Consider the following 15,761-nt stretch of genomic DNA (forward strand, 5'->3'; position numbering starts at 1 on the left):
GTTTATGCTATACTATAGTCTATTAATTATGTAATAGTATTATTTCTAAAAAATAGCATGCATACCTTAATGAAAATGTTTTATTAAGAAATGTTAATGATCACTTTCGCTTTCAAGCCAGTCTTAATCTGTTTGCTGATGGAGGACCTTGCCTTGACAATGATAGCTACTGACTGATCAGGGTGGTGGTTGCTGAAGGATGGGGTGGCTGTGGCAATTTCTAAAATAAGACAACAATGAAGTCTGCCACATCTACTGACTCTTCCTTTCATGAAAGATTTCTCCATAGCATGTGATGCTGTTTGATAGCATTTTGCCTACAGTAGAACCTCTTTCAAAATTCGAGTCAAATTTTTCAAATTCTGATGCTGCTGATAAAGTTTATCAAACATTCTAGAATTTTGTTATCATTTCAATAATGTTCACAGCATCTTCACCAGGAATAGATTCCATTTCAATAAACTTATTTCTTTGCTCATCCATAAGAAGCAACTCCTTATTTGCTAAAGTTTTATCATGAGACTGTAGTGATTCAGTCACATCTTCAGGCTTTACTTCTTTTTTTTGTTGTTTTAATTTTACTTTAAGTTCCTGGATACATGCGCAGAAAGTGCGGGATTGTTTACATAAGTATACATGTGCCATGATGGTTTCCTGCACCTATTAACCTGTCATCTAGGTTTTAAGCCCCGCATGCATTAGGTATTGGTCCTAATACTCTCCCTCCTATTACTTCCCATCCCCTAACAGGCTCCGGTGCGTGTCCTTCCCCTCCCAGGCAGGCTTTACTTCTAATTCTAGTTCTCCTGCTATTTCCACAACATCTGCAGGGACTTTCTCCACTGAAATCTAAAACCCCTCAAAGTAATCTATGAGGGTTGGAATTAACTTCTTCCAGATTTCTGTTAATGTTGATTTTTGACCTGTTCTCATGAATCACAAATGTTCTTAATGACTTCTAGAATGGTAAACCCTTTCCAGAAGGCTTTCAATGTAACTTGCCCAGATCCATTGGGGAAATCACTATCTATGGCAAATATAGCATTATTAAATATATTTCTTAAATAATAAGACTTGAAAGTAAAAATTACTCTTTGATCCATGGGCTGCACAATTGATGTTTTATTAGCAGGCATGAAAACATTAATCTCCCTGTACCTCTCTGTCAGAGCTCTTGGGTGATTAAGTTATTGTCAATGTGCAATAATATTTTGAAAGAAATCTTTTTTCTGAGCAGTAGGTCTTAACACTGGGCTTAAAATATTTGTATACCGTGCTATCATCTAGGCTTTGTCATTCCATTTATAAAGCATAGGCAGAGTAGATTTTGCACAATTCTTAAGGGTCCTAGGGATTTTGGAATGGCAAATAAGTATTGGCTTCAATTAGAAGTTACTAGCTGCATTAGCCCCTAAGAATCACATCAGCCTGTCCTCTGAAGCTTTGAAACCAGACATTGACTTCTCTCTTACTATGAAAGTCCTAGATGATATCTTCTTTCAATATAGGTTTTGTCTACATTGAAAATCTGTTGCTTAATGTAGCCATCTTCATCAGTTATCTTAGCTAGATCTTCTGGATAACTCACTCCTGCTTCTACACTAGCACTTGCTGTTTCACCTTGCACTTTTATATTACAGATACAGGTTCTTTTCTTAAACCTTATGAGCCAACCCCTGCTAGCTTCAAACTTTTCTTCCGAAGCTTCGTCACCTCTCTCAACCTTCACAGAATTGAAGACAGTTAGGGCTTTTCTCTGGATTAGGCTTTGGCTTAGGAGAATGTTGTGGCTGGCTTGGTATTCTATCCGGATCACTAAAACTTTCTCCATATCATGAATAAGCCTGTTTTGCTTCCTTATCATTGATGTGTTCATCGGAGTAGCACTTTTAATTTCCTTCAAGAATTTTTTCTCTGCATTCATATCTTTGCTAAATGTTTGGCACAAGAGGCCTAGCTTTTAGCCTATCTCAACTTTCAACATGCCTTCTTCATTAGTCTTTTCACTTGAACATTTAGAGGGCCATGTAGGATTATTAATTGACCTAGTTTCCATATTGTTGTGTCTTAGGGAGTAGGGTGGCCTGAGGAGGGGAAGGAAGATGGGGAATGGCCAGTCTTTGGAGTAGTCAGAACATACACATTTATCAATTAAGTTTGCCATCTTATATGGGCATGAGTTGTGATGCCTCAAAGCAATTACCATAGTAACATGGAAAATCACTGACCACAGAACACCATAACAGATATAATAATAATTTAAAAGTTTGAAATACTGTGAGAATTACCAAATGTGACACAGAGACAGAAAGTGAGCACAGGCTTTTGGGAAAATGGTGCTGATGGACTTGCTTGATGCAAGCTTGCCACAAAACTTCAATTTCTAAAAAAATTCTGTGAAGTGCAATAAAGCAAAGCATAAAACAAAGTATGCCTGTATTAGCAATTAAAGTTTGTGTATAGTCAACTATGTTAACCTTGTTTCATAGTTTCTTAATTTTCTATATGCTTAAGAGCTTTCCTCCTAAGATATATATGTATTATTCTACATTTTCTTCAAATTTGTTTATAATTTTTCTTTAACATATTTTCCCATTTTTTTCTAATTATACTGGCAATTTTATAACACCTTTTATTTTAGGAATGAGATGTGGAAATGAATAAATGATAGCAATGAACCTTTAGACATTTCTTACAATGTGCCAGGTGCTGTTCTAAGGCCTTTACTTGTACTAACTGATTTAAGGTTTATAACAACCCGAAGAGGTAGGTGCTATAATTTGCCTCATTTCACGGATGAGGAAACTGGTGTATAGGAAGGTTTAGTAACTTTCCCAAGGTCAAAAGACTGGTGAATTTTCATCCCGTATTCAAACCCAGGAAGTCTGGCTCCCAAGTCACTACATTATATGCTACTGTCTGGTAAGCTATTAAATTATGCCCCTAAAGTATAGGAAGTTATGCTGAAATTGATATTTCAACTGATCTTCAACTGTGTATTGAGAAATAAATAGAACTGTGATGAAAGGAAGTGGAAATAAGAGCCTATACCATAACATGGCACTGTAAGTTGGTGATATTTTCTAGATATGAGAAAAGATCATTGTCACAGGTGTATCAGATACATGGGGTGGAGACTGGGAGCTGAGATAAAAAAGGAAGGTTTTCAGTAATGGGTTTGGTCAGGATTTTACCCTGAATGAGAAAGTAACAGTTTGACTGTTGTTGGAGTACAGTGTAGAAGTTAAGAACAGATTTTAATTCTGACTCTATTATGATCTAGCTCTCCAAAATCAGAATCTAACCTTTGGTAGAGTCATCTCATAAATCAAAATAAAAATCAAGGTTGGTTTAAAGATTTAAATATTATAATGAATGTTCAGCATTTAGCTAAAGTCTGGTCAAGTGATAGGCAGTACTCTCAACTGCCATTATTACTAGTCAAAGCAAGATTTGATGAGACAGTGGACAATCTAGTCAGACAGATGAAAAAAAAAAAACCTTTAAGTGGTAGTAGGCACAGGTTTTGACTATCAGGCAAATTCAGAGAAGGAGAAAAAAAACAAATAAGGATAACACTGATATTTTGAGGTTTTGAGACTATGTACTTAATGATGTAAACTGGGGGTCAAAATGAAGAAGAAGGAAGAAATTGAAGGACAAAGTGGGCTGGGCATAGTGGCTCATGCCTGTAATCCCAGCACTTTGGGAGGCCAAGGTGGGCAGATCACCTGAGGTCAGGAGTTCGAGACCAGACTGGGCAACATGGTGAAACCCTGTCTCTACTAAAAATACACACACAAAATAAAATTAACCAGGCGTGGTGGCAGTAGCCTGTAATCCCAGCTACTCAGGAGGCTGAGGCAGGAGAATCTCTTGAACCAGGAAGGCAGAGTTTGCAGTGAGCCGAGATTGCACCACTGCATTCCAGCCTGGTTGACAGAGCAAGACTGCGTCTCAAAAATAAATAAATACATACATAAATAAATAAAATATTAAAAAGAACAAAGTGCTCACTTTATTTTTAGAAACATCAAAGTGAGATACTTCAAGTCTAGCTATGAAGATATAGAATATATGTGTATGTATAGAAGTCTCTCTATATTCTGATTATCCCAATATTAACAAGACATAATAAAATCAGTTTATAAAATATTATATCTACTAAAATCTCTGTTAATCAATATCACCATGTTTTACCAGTAGAATAAAAAATTATAAAGTACATAACATTGACTCTGAGAAACTGTAATAGCTTAAAGTGCCTTCTGGATCCCCAGAGATTAAATTATATAGAGTATTATTTTACTGTTTAATGTATTTTATTGCATTCTAATTATATAAATGTATGTAAACCACAAAAGCTATGAGTATGAAGAAAATGCATTCTGGTTTCTGGAACAGTCTCAATTTTAAGATTATTTATCTGTTTAGTAAGCTGTGTATTTAAAAATAATAACATTTATTGAGTTCATCCACTGACTGTCAAGTATCTCTGTGTGTCCACAGCATAGGCAATGTTACACAGAGCTGGTGATAGCAGGAGACGGATCTGCAGAGACAAGCAAGGGTAGCTTCATCAAGGCAACACCCATTTCTTGAAACAATGGCTGTCTCCAAACAAAGTCTCCACTGCTCTGTGTTTGCCTCTGAAAACTATCTAGCTGATTATGCAAAAATGCCCTACTCTTTTGCTATGCTACGTTAAATTAAATTTATTATGTTGTTATGTTTCCATTTTTATTATTTCTGAATACTGATACAGTGTTTTTAGAAGCCAGATTAGAGTTTTTCAAATTAGAGTTTCAAAACGTTCTCCTAACCCGAGGAAATTAATTTTATGAGCAACTTAAGCATCTACACTCTAAAAAGACACCTGCTTTCTCATGGTAAATATATGACTTTAGGATAATTTAAAGAGCCTTTGAAAAGTTAAAAAAGATCAGCAAAATCTACTAATAAAAACAGACAAGATGCTCAGGGGATTCAAAGTAGGTTAAGCTATCAAAATATAAATGCCATTTGAGAGGGATTCTGGCACTAAATTTAGGATTTTAGCATTTTGACACTGATAAATCTTGCTGCAGGGTTCCTAAATATGATGAGAACACCTGGTAGTGATGCCCAAATGCCTGAATTAAAATATAGTTTTGATATTTCAGTTATTAGATTAAAATCAGAAACCTTTAAACACACAGTAATTTATGTAGGATCCTTTTTGTGGGAGACTTCTAAAGCAGAGATTGACTCAGTTTGACTCTGGAAAGCTTCTAAATTGAAGATTTTAAGTGTATATGCCTTGGCCATATGATGCAATTTTATTCCATATCAAATGGAGAAGTCAAAAAGTAGAGTATGATATCATGCTGTTAAGACATAATGAGAAGATTTAAAAATTCTTTTAAATAAACTCTTTAATGGAAATATTCAGAGAGGATAAAAATATTCAGGTGGTATGGTTTGACCTTTAGAGTCACATAAGAAAGATGAGTTAAATTCATTATTTATCTAGGTATTGCCTATTATAAAATAATAGAGACTTCAAGTGCTTTATATATAACCATTAGAAAGATTCGTGCATAAGCCAGTCTCCATAACATAACTGAGTACTGCAAAAATATCTGTGAGCTGAGTAATCCAGATGATATACAACACTACTACAAAGCAATTTTAATTGACATAGAAAATAAAGGTATTTTAAGAATACTTTTGTAACATAAGAGATGATAAACAGAAAGCCTCTCTTTCTCCAAAGCTTTGTTTCAGTGTTGCTCAGAACAGAATGTTGGGTATGGATATAATGAATTTCCCTCATTTATTAATATATCAGAATTTTTCAAAAAACTCTCTCATATTAAAGCCCATTAGAACAGTAAAAATAAATGTAAAAGAATCTTCAAACCTGCTGGAAGGAGCCAAGATGGCCGAATAGGAACAGCTCAGGTCTACAGCTCCCAGCGTGAGCGACGCAGAAGACAGTGATTTCTGCATTTTCATCGGAGGTACCGGGTTCATCTCTCTAGGGAGTGCCAGACAGTGGGCGCAGGTCAGTGGGTGCGTGCACCGTGCGCGAGCCGAAGCAGGGCGAGGCATTGTCTCACTTGGGAAGTGCAAGGGGTCAGGGAGTTCCCTTTCCGAGTCAAAGAAAGGGGTGACGGAAGGCATCTGGAAAATCGGGTCACTCCCACCCAAATACTGCGCTTTTCTGACAGGCTTAAAAAATGGCGCACCACCAGATTATATCCCGCACCTGGCTTGGAGGGTCCTGCGCCCACGGAGTCTCGCTGATTGCTAGCACAGCAGTCTGAGATCAAACTGCAAGGTGGCAGTGAGGCTGGGGGAGGGGTGCCCGCCATTGCCCAGGCTTGATTAGGTAAACAAAGCAACCAGGAAGCTCAAACTGGGTGGAGCCCACCACAGCTCAAGGAGGCCTGCCTGCCTCTGTAGGCTCCACCTCTGGGGGCAGGGCACAGACAAACAAAAAGACAGCAGTAACCTCTGCAGACTTAAATGTCCCTGTCTGACAGCTTTGAAGAGAGCAGTGTTTCTCCCAACACTCAGCTGGAGATCTGAGAACGGGCAGACTGCCTCCTCAAGTGGGTCCCTGACCCCTGACCCCTGAGCCCTGACCCCTGAGCAGCCTAACTGGGAGGCACCCCCCAGCAGGGGAACACTGACACCTCACACGGCAGGGTATTCCAACGGACCTGCAGCTGAGGGTCCTGTCTGTTAGAAGGAAAACTAACAAACAGAAAGGACATCCACACCAAAAACCCATCTGTACATCACCATAATCAAAGACCAAAAGTAGATAAAACCACAAAGATGGGGAAAAAACAGAACAGAAAAACTGGAAACTCTAAAAAGCAGAGTGCCTCTCCTCCTCCAAAGGAATGCAGTTCCTCATCAGCAACGGAACAAAGCTGGATGGAGAATGACTTTGACGAGCTGAGAGAAGAAGGCTTCAGACGATCAAATTACTCTGAGCTATGGGAGGACATTCAAACCAAAGGCAAAGAAATTGAAAACTTTGAAAAAAATTGAGAAGAATGTATAACTAGAATAACCAATACAGAGAAATGCTTAAAGGAGCTGATGGAGCTGAAAACCAAGGCTCGAGAACTACGTGAAGAGTGCAGAAGCCTCAGGAGCCAATGCGATCAACTGGGAGAAAGGGTATCAGTCATGGAAGATGAAATGAATGAAATGAAGCGAGAAGGGAAGTTTAGAGAAAAAAGAATAAAAAGAAATGAGCAAAGCCTCCAAGAAATATGGGACTATGTGAAAAGACCAAATCTACGTCTGATTGGTGTACCTGAAAGTGATGGGGAGAATGGAACCAAGTTGGAAAACACTCTGCAGGATATTATCCAGGAGAACTTCCCCAATCTAGCAAGGCAGGCCAACGTTCAGATTCAGGAAATACAGAGAACACCACAAAGATACTCCTCGAGAAGAGCAACTCCAAGACACATAATTGTCAGATTCACCAAAGTTGAAATGAAGGAAAAAATGTTAAGGGCAGCCAGAGAGAAAGGTCGGGTTACCCTCAAAGGGAAGCCCATCAGACTAACAGCGGATCTCTCGGCAGAAACCCTACAAGCCAGAAGAGAGTGGGGACTAATATTCAACATTCTTAAAGAAAAGAATTTTCAACCCAGAATTTCATATCCAGCCAAACTAAGCTTCATAAGTGAAGGAGAAATAAAATACTTTACAGACAAGCAAATGCTGAGAGATTTTTGTCACCACCAGGCCTGCCCTAAAAGAGCTCCTGAAGGAAGCGCTAAACATGGAAAGGAACAACCGGTACCAGCCGCTGCAAAATCATGCCAAAATGTAAAGACCATCAAGGCTAGGAAGAAACTGCATCAACTAACGAGCAAAATAACCAGCTAACATCATAATGACAGGATCAAATTCACAAATAACAATATTAACTTTAAATGTAAATGGACTAAATGTTCCAATTAAAAGACACAGACTGGCAAATTGGATAAAGAGTCAAGACCCATCAGTGTGCTGTATTCAGGAAACCCATCTCACGTGCAGAGACACACATAGGCTCAAAATAAAAGGATGGAGGAAGATCTACCAAGCAAATGGACAACAAAAAAAGGCAGGGGTTGCAATCCTAGTCTCTGATAAAACAGACTTTAAACCAACAAAGATCAAAAGAGACAAAGAAGGCCATTACATAATGGTAAAGGGATCAATTCCACAAGAAGAGCTAACTATCCTAAATATATATGCACCCAATACAGGAGCACCCAGATTCATAAAGCAAGTCCTTAGTGACCTACAAAGAGACTTAGACTCCCACACATTAATAATGGGAGACTTTAACACCCCACTGTCAACATTAGACAGATCAACGAGACTGAAAGTCAACAAGGATACCCAGGAATTGAACTCAGCTCTGCACCAAGCTGACCTAATAGACATCTACAGAACTCTCCACCCCAAATAAAGAGGATATACATTTTTCTCAGCACCACACCACACCTATTCCAAAATTGACCACATACTTGGAAGTAAAGCTCTCCTCAGCAAATTTAAAAGAACAAAAATTATAACAAACTATCTCTCAGACCACAGTGCAATCAAACTGGAACTCAGGATTAAGAATCTCACTCAAAACTGCTCAACTACATGGAAACTGAACAACCTGCTCCTAAGTGACTACTGGGTACATAACAAAATGAAGGCAGAAATAAAGATGTTCTTTGAAACCAATGAGAACAAAGACACAGCATACCAGAATCTCTGGGACACATTCAAAGCAGTGTGTAGAGGGAAATTTATAGCACTAAATGCCCACAAGAGAAAGCAGGAAAGATCCAAAATTGACACCCTAACATCACAATTAAAAGAACTAGAAAAGCAAGAGCAAACACATTCAAAAGCTAGCAGAAGGCAAGAAATAACTAAAATCAGAGCAGAACTGAAGGAAATAGAGACACAAAAAACCCTTCAAAAAATTAATGAATCCAGGATCTGGTTTTTTGAAAGGATCAACAAAATTGATAGACCGCTAGCAAGACTAATAAAGAAAAAAAGAGAGAAGAATCTAATAGACACAATAAAAAATGATAAAGGGGATATCACCACCGATCCCACAGAAATAAAAACTACAATCAGAGAATACTACAAACACCTCTACCCAAATAAACTAGAAAATCTAGAAGAAATGGATAAATTCCTCGACACAAACACTCTCCCAAGACTAAACCAGGAAGAAGTTGAATCTCTGAATAGACCAATAACAGGATCTGAAATTGTGGCAATAATCAATAGCTTACCAACCAAAAAGAGTCCAGGACCAGATGGATTCACAGCTGAATTCTACCAGAGGTACAAGGAGGAACTGGTACCATTCCTTCTGAAACTATTCCAATCAATAGAAAAAGAGGGAATCCTCCCTAACTCATTTTATGAAGCCAGCATCATTCTGATACCAAAGCCAGGCAGAGACACAACAAAAAAAGAGAATTTTAGACCAATATCCTTGATGAACATTGATGCAAAAATCCTCAATAAAGTACTGGCAAAACGAATCCAGCAGCATATCAAAAAGCTTATCCACCATGATCAAGTGGGCTTCATCCCTGGGATGCAAGGCTGGTTCAATATATGCAAATCAATAAATGTAATCCAGCATATAAACAGAGACAAAGACAAAAACCACATGATTATCTCAATAGATGCAGAAAAAGCCTTTGACAAAATTCAACAACCCTTCATGCTAAAAACTCTCAATAAATTAGGTATTGATGGGACGTATTTCAAAATAATAAGAGCTATCTATGACAAACCCACAGCCAATATCATACCGAATGGGCAAAAACTGGAAGCATTCCCTTTGAAAACTGGCACAAGACAGGGATGCCCTCTCTCACCACTCCTATTCAACATAGTGTTGGAAGTTCTGGCCAGGGCAATTAGGCAGGAGAAGGAAATAAAGTGTATTCAATTAGGAAAAAAGGAAGTCAAATTGTCCCTCTTTGCAGACGACATGATTGTATATCTAGAAAACCCCATTGTCTCAGCACAAAATCTCCTTAAGCTGATAAGCAACTTCAGCAAAGTCTCAGGATACAAAATCAATGTGCAAAAATCACAAGCATTCTTATACACCAACAACAGACAAACAGAGAGCCAAATCATGAGTGAACTCCCATTCACAATTGCTTCAAAGAGAATAAAATACCTAGGAATCCAACTTACAAGGGATGTGAAGGACCTCTTCAAGGAGAACTACAAACCACTGCTCAAGGAAATAAAAGAGGATACAAACAAATGGAAGAACATTCCATGCTCATGGGTAGGAAGAATCAATATGGTGAAAATGGCCGTACTGCCCAAGGTAATTTACAGATTCAATGCCATCCCCATCAAGCTACCAATGCCTTTCTTCACAGAATTGGAAAAAACTACTTTAAAGTTCATATGGAACCAAAAAAGAGCCCGCATCACCAAGTCAATCCTGAGCCAAAAGAACAAAGCTGGAGGCATCACACTACCTGACTTCAAACTATACTACAATGCTACAGTAACCAAAACAGCGTGGTACTGGTACCAAAACAGAGATATAGATCAATGGAACTGAACAGAGCCCTCAGAAATAATGCCGCATATCTACAACTATCTGATCTTTGACAAACCTGAGAAAAACAAGCAATGGGGAAAGGATTCCCTATTTAATAAATGGTGCTGGGAAAACTGGCTAGCCATATGTAGAAAGCTGAAACTGGATCCCTTCCTTACACAAAAATCAATTCAAGATGGATTAAAGACTTAAATGTTAGACCTAAAACCATAAAAACCCTAGAAGAAAACCTAGGCATTACCACTCAGGACATAGGCATGGGCAAGGACTTCATGTCTAAAACACCAAAAGCAATGGCAAGGAAAGCCAAAATTGACAAATGGGATCTAATTAAACTAAAGAGCTTCTGCACAGCAAAAGAAACTACCATCAGAGTGAACAGGCAACCTACAAAATGGGAGAAAGTTTTCGCAACCTACTCATCTGACAAAGGGCTAATATCAAGAATCTACAATGAACTCAAACAAATTTACAAGAGAAAAACAAACAACCCCATCAAAAAGTGGGTGAAGGACATGAACAGACACTTCTCAAAAGAAGACATTTATGCAGCCAAAAAACACATGAAAAAATGCTCATCATCACTGGCCATCAGAGAAATGCAAATCAAAACCACAATGAGATACCATCTCACACCAGTTAGAATGGCAATCATTAAAAAGTCAGGAAACAACAGGTGCTGGAGAGGATGTGGAGAAATAGGAACACTTTTACACTGTTGGTGGGACTGTAAACTAGTTCAACCATTGTGGAAGTCAGTGTGGCGATTCCTCAGGGATCTAGAACTGGAAATACCATTTGACCCAGCCATCCCATTACTGGGTATATACCCAAAGGACTATAAATCATGCTGCTATAAAGACACATGCACACGTATGTTTATTGGGGCATTATTCACAATAGCAAAGACTTGGAACCAACCCAAATGTCCAACAATGATAGACTGGATTAAGAAAATGTGGCACATATACACCATGGAATACTATGCAGCCATAAAAAACGATGAGTTCATGTCCTTTGTAGGGACATGGATGAAATTGGAAATCATCATTCTCAGTAAACTATCGCAAGAACCAAAAACCACACAATGCATATTCTCACTCATAGGTGGGAATTGAACAGTGAGATCACATGCACACAAGAAGGGGAATATCATACTCTGGGGACTGTTGTGGGGTGGGGGGAGGGGGGAGGGATAGCATTGGGAGATATACCTAATGCTAGATGACGAGTTAGTGGGTGCAGTGCACCAGCATGGCACATGTATACATATGTAACTAACCTGCACAATGTGCACATGTACCCTAAAACTTAAAGTATAATTAAAAAAAAAGAATCTTCAAACCTAATGCCTAGAACATTTTATCAACATTAAACTTCTATTTAAAGTTTATTCTTAGCTATCTATAAGAAACGTTTACAGGAAGCAGAAAAGATAAGCTCTTTCTAAGTTAAAAGAGTATATTTGCAATTTGAACTTTCAAAAATTGATAAAGCAGTACACACATTTATATTTAGAAATTGAAGCTGCAAAGCTAAGCAATTTCCTACTATGACATGTGTGTTGGACAGTGTAGGGCATAGCAATGATTAGTGATTTTCAGCAGCCTTTCTTGAATAGGCATTGAAAATAGCTAAACAAAAAAAGAGAAGTGAGCTGAATTCTTGGAGTGAATATTTTGGAGTGAATTATAAAACAGAGTTCTTGCAATAATGCATGTAAATTAAAAATAGGTTAGCAAAGCATGAGTAAAAATAGTCAATTTTCAAATACTTTTCACAGCTCTCCGAGTCTGACATATTTCTCTGGCTAAAAGGGAAGAAACATATCGGCACTCATGTTGGGAAGACCTTAGAACAGCAAAGTACTAAAACTTGCCAAACCAACTTCAAGTGGCTTTCTTGTTAGTGCAATACACACTGCACTGAGTTCCTGAGCATAATATTTCCACCCTTTCCCATGGAGTCTGCTTAAATTTGAAGATTTTTTTCTGGTAGGTGTATTGTCCTTAATTTTGGAGGAAGTTTTAAAAAGGTGGATTAATGTTATATATGCTTCCGAGAATATTATGCAACCATGAAGCTTTGCACTTCAACATAAATGAATCCCAAAAAGAGCCAGATGAACTGTTGGCTGGGAGGCAGAGCCTTAGGATGTTTCAAATTCATTGTGACTTCACATAAAGGTCCTCTCTGGAGTATGAAAGTCAATTTTACAGGTGTAAAATAAAGGAAAAGAAGACAGTCTGAAAGTCAAATGAAATTCCAGGACCACCTGTATTTCAGTGAGGTAAGTGTTATAATAAAGTGTTATGGGTAGATACATAAAAGACAAACTAATTTAGAGTAAAAATAAATTGGGGGACTATTAAGAGACTGTCTTAATGTGGAATGAATTTTACAGAGTCTTTATGGTAACATTTGTAGATTAAAATTAGGTCAGTAAAGAATAAGTAAAAATAGTTAATTTTCAAATATTTATCACAGAGCTCTCTAGTTTACATTTAAGAATATATTCTGTTGCATTGGATTGATATGCACAGGATTATTTTGTCTCCACGTAGGGGTAGGAAAGAAAACAAATTTGTTTTGCAATAGCCCAGTTTAATAGAGGTGGTACAAACTTTAGGAAGTATTTTAATTTTAGCTAAATCGATCCAGGTTAATTTGGAGACAATTATGAAGCACATACAAATTACAAATCATAAAATGGTAATTGTATTTGCAGTTGTAAGAACCCAAAAGATTTAAGCTCCATTAGCTAAGAATAAAATGCTGATAACCATGAGTCGCAGCCATGGTTTGGATGTACTCAGAAAAGTTAACTACGTAAAAAATGTCACCTTCTTATTCAGCATATTAGCTCCCTGGGTGTTTTCAAGACATATCTGCTGGCTTTTCTTTTAAAATTACACTTCCATTAGCTACGCTGTGATATTACAGCTATGGAAGAGTGAGCTGGCTTCACCCTGCCTCATGCATCATCAGCCGAACTGTCAGTAAAGTGCTAATTGCAGAAACTTTATTACTTGAGGTGATACTGAACCAGAGAGAACACAGCTTGATTTTTCATAATCTAAACTTTGCAATGTGAGCAATTAGAAAAAAAAAACTTTCCTTTTTGTTTCAATTTCTAAGCTAAGCAAAATTAAAATGGATGTCATTGACAGTAAAATAGAAGCTTAAAAATGTTGTCCTTCTAGGTGACTTTATAACTTAGTATAAAATCCCATTAACCCCTTTTTATAAAAATGCATAATTTGAAGCTTAACAGCACTTGCAATTCTATGACACATTTGGCTACCTGTAATTGGTGAAAGACAGAACTTTATTTTCTGCTTCTGTCATTTTTGTATTTTTTTGTAGAGGAAATATACTTCAAAGATACGCTTTATATATACTCTCTAAATTTATATATTTCCTGTGGGATCTGAAATATTTAAAGCACCTTTAAACACTATTTCAGAAAATGGGTTTGCAGGTAGCACAAGAAATTTCCTCTAGAAATATAAAAATAGATGAGGATGGTTTAATGGAAAATTTATTGGAATAGACGCATGGAATGTTGGGACCATTTTTAGGGCAAATTCCATGGGGAGTGATTAGAAAAATCAGCAAATATAATTCCATGTGAAATCCTTGGGGAAATTCAGTATACAATAAAACACATGAGTGGGATATCTAAACCAGACCTAAGGGTCTAAAAAGAAAACAAACCTATGATAGCCTCTTAAGGAGGAGAAATAATTAGGGACAAGATGGTAGAAAAGGCAAAGAAAGGAAAAATAGTTTTCTCAGTGTAGGAAACAATGTACAACATCCTTGGGATTATTTCTCCTTTTTATGGTTGTAATGTAGAAAGACTGAAAGTCAATAGGAGTAAATTCTACTGATTAAGTGGGTGGTGTGGATTAGAAGGACACTGGCCTATAAAGTTAACTGTGCAAAATCTTGAAAGGGCTTGCGAGCCACGCTAGAGAATTTCAAATTGATCAGAAGGGCAATAGGAAATCATATAGGGTTTTGCATAGGAATTTAACATGAGCAGATTTGTATTTTTTAGGGGTCAGTCTTATTGACGTCTGGAGAGTTGCCTGGAGAGAGACAAGGCTGAAAATAGGGAAACCATTAAAAAAGCTGTTACAGCAATCCACATAGGCTATGATCTAAGGCACAGCTGGGGTGGTAGCAGAAGGAACAGATGAATTTGAAAGATACTTAGGAGATAAAATCGACAGGTAAATGACTAGGTGTGTGAGGCAAGAGAGACGGGAGATTTAGAAATGGCACTTGGGTTTCCGGTCAGGACAACAGAATGGACGGTAATGTAATTTTCTAGAACACAGGAAAGAGAGTGGGTTTGGGTAATAAAGGTGATTTCAACCATGGACCCGTTAAGATTTCCTATGAGATTTACATGAAATTAATGTAAGTTGAATAGTGGATCACGAAATATAAGCCAGATGGAAAGGAAGTAAAAAGAGAAAGTTGATGATAGGAGGAAAGGAGAGGGGTCAAGATTTGGAAGTATCCATAAATTACATGGACAAGTGTGGAGGAGTAACCACTAGAGGTCCGAGTTGGTAAGAGATTATGCTCAGAAAGTGGGATGTCTGCATTCATGAATTCAGAAGTAGACATGTCCTGGTGAAGACAAGTGCACAGGTGGCTGTGGGAGTGGTTGGCTGAAGTGGAGTTAAGGTAAGGGTCCTTGGAAATGAGGCACTAGCAGCTCAATTCAGTGCTGGGGTTTCACTTTCCTGGAGTTCATGCTGCTATTCCATTTGGAACTCAGATGCTTTTAGGGTACTGAGTATGTTTTCACTAATATCTGTACCTTAATATTTGTGCCCATACACACAGGGGGTCATGTATAAAATTCTTTGGTGGGTGATTCTGCTGTATCTAATTATCTCATGGAGAAAATAGAACTTACTGAAGAAAAGAATGGCAGCTCTTCTGCAAATAAATAAGCAAATACACATAAGCTTGTAATACATTACTGTTAAAACCAGAGAAAAGAACCTGCTTTATAATTAATTTAATTAACATATTCACCACTATTGGATTCAGTTTAATTTAATAAAATTTGGTTTAAAAGTGCTGGCATAGATAAAACTAAATGTTTATATAAACAAGCATTTGAACAGCT

General features: G+C 37.6%; 1 pseudogene; it reads right to left on the reverse strand.

Annotated features, from left to right (window-relative positions):
* Positions 1–729: 729 nt before the first annotated feature.
* LOC129398169 (tigger transposable element-derived protein 1-like) lies at positions 730–2,164 on the reverse strand (annotated as a pseudogene).
* Between the last annotated feature and the right edge of the window lie 13,597 nt (positions 2,165–15,761).

This window comes from Pan paniscus, chromosome 6 (assembly GCF_029289425.2).
Source record: "Pan paniscus chromosome 6, NHGRI_mPanPan1-v2.0_pri, whole genome shotgun sequence".
Classification (NCBI taxonomy): Eukaryota; Metazoa; Chordata; class Mammalia; order Primates; family Hominidae; genus Pan; species Pan paniscus.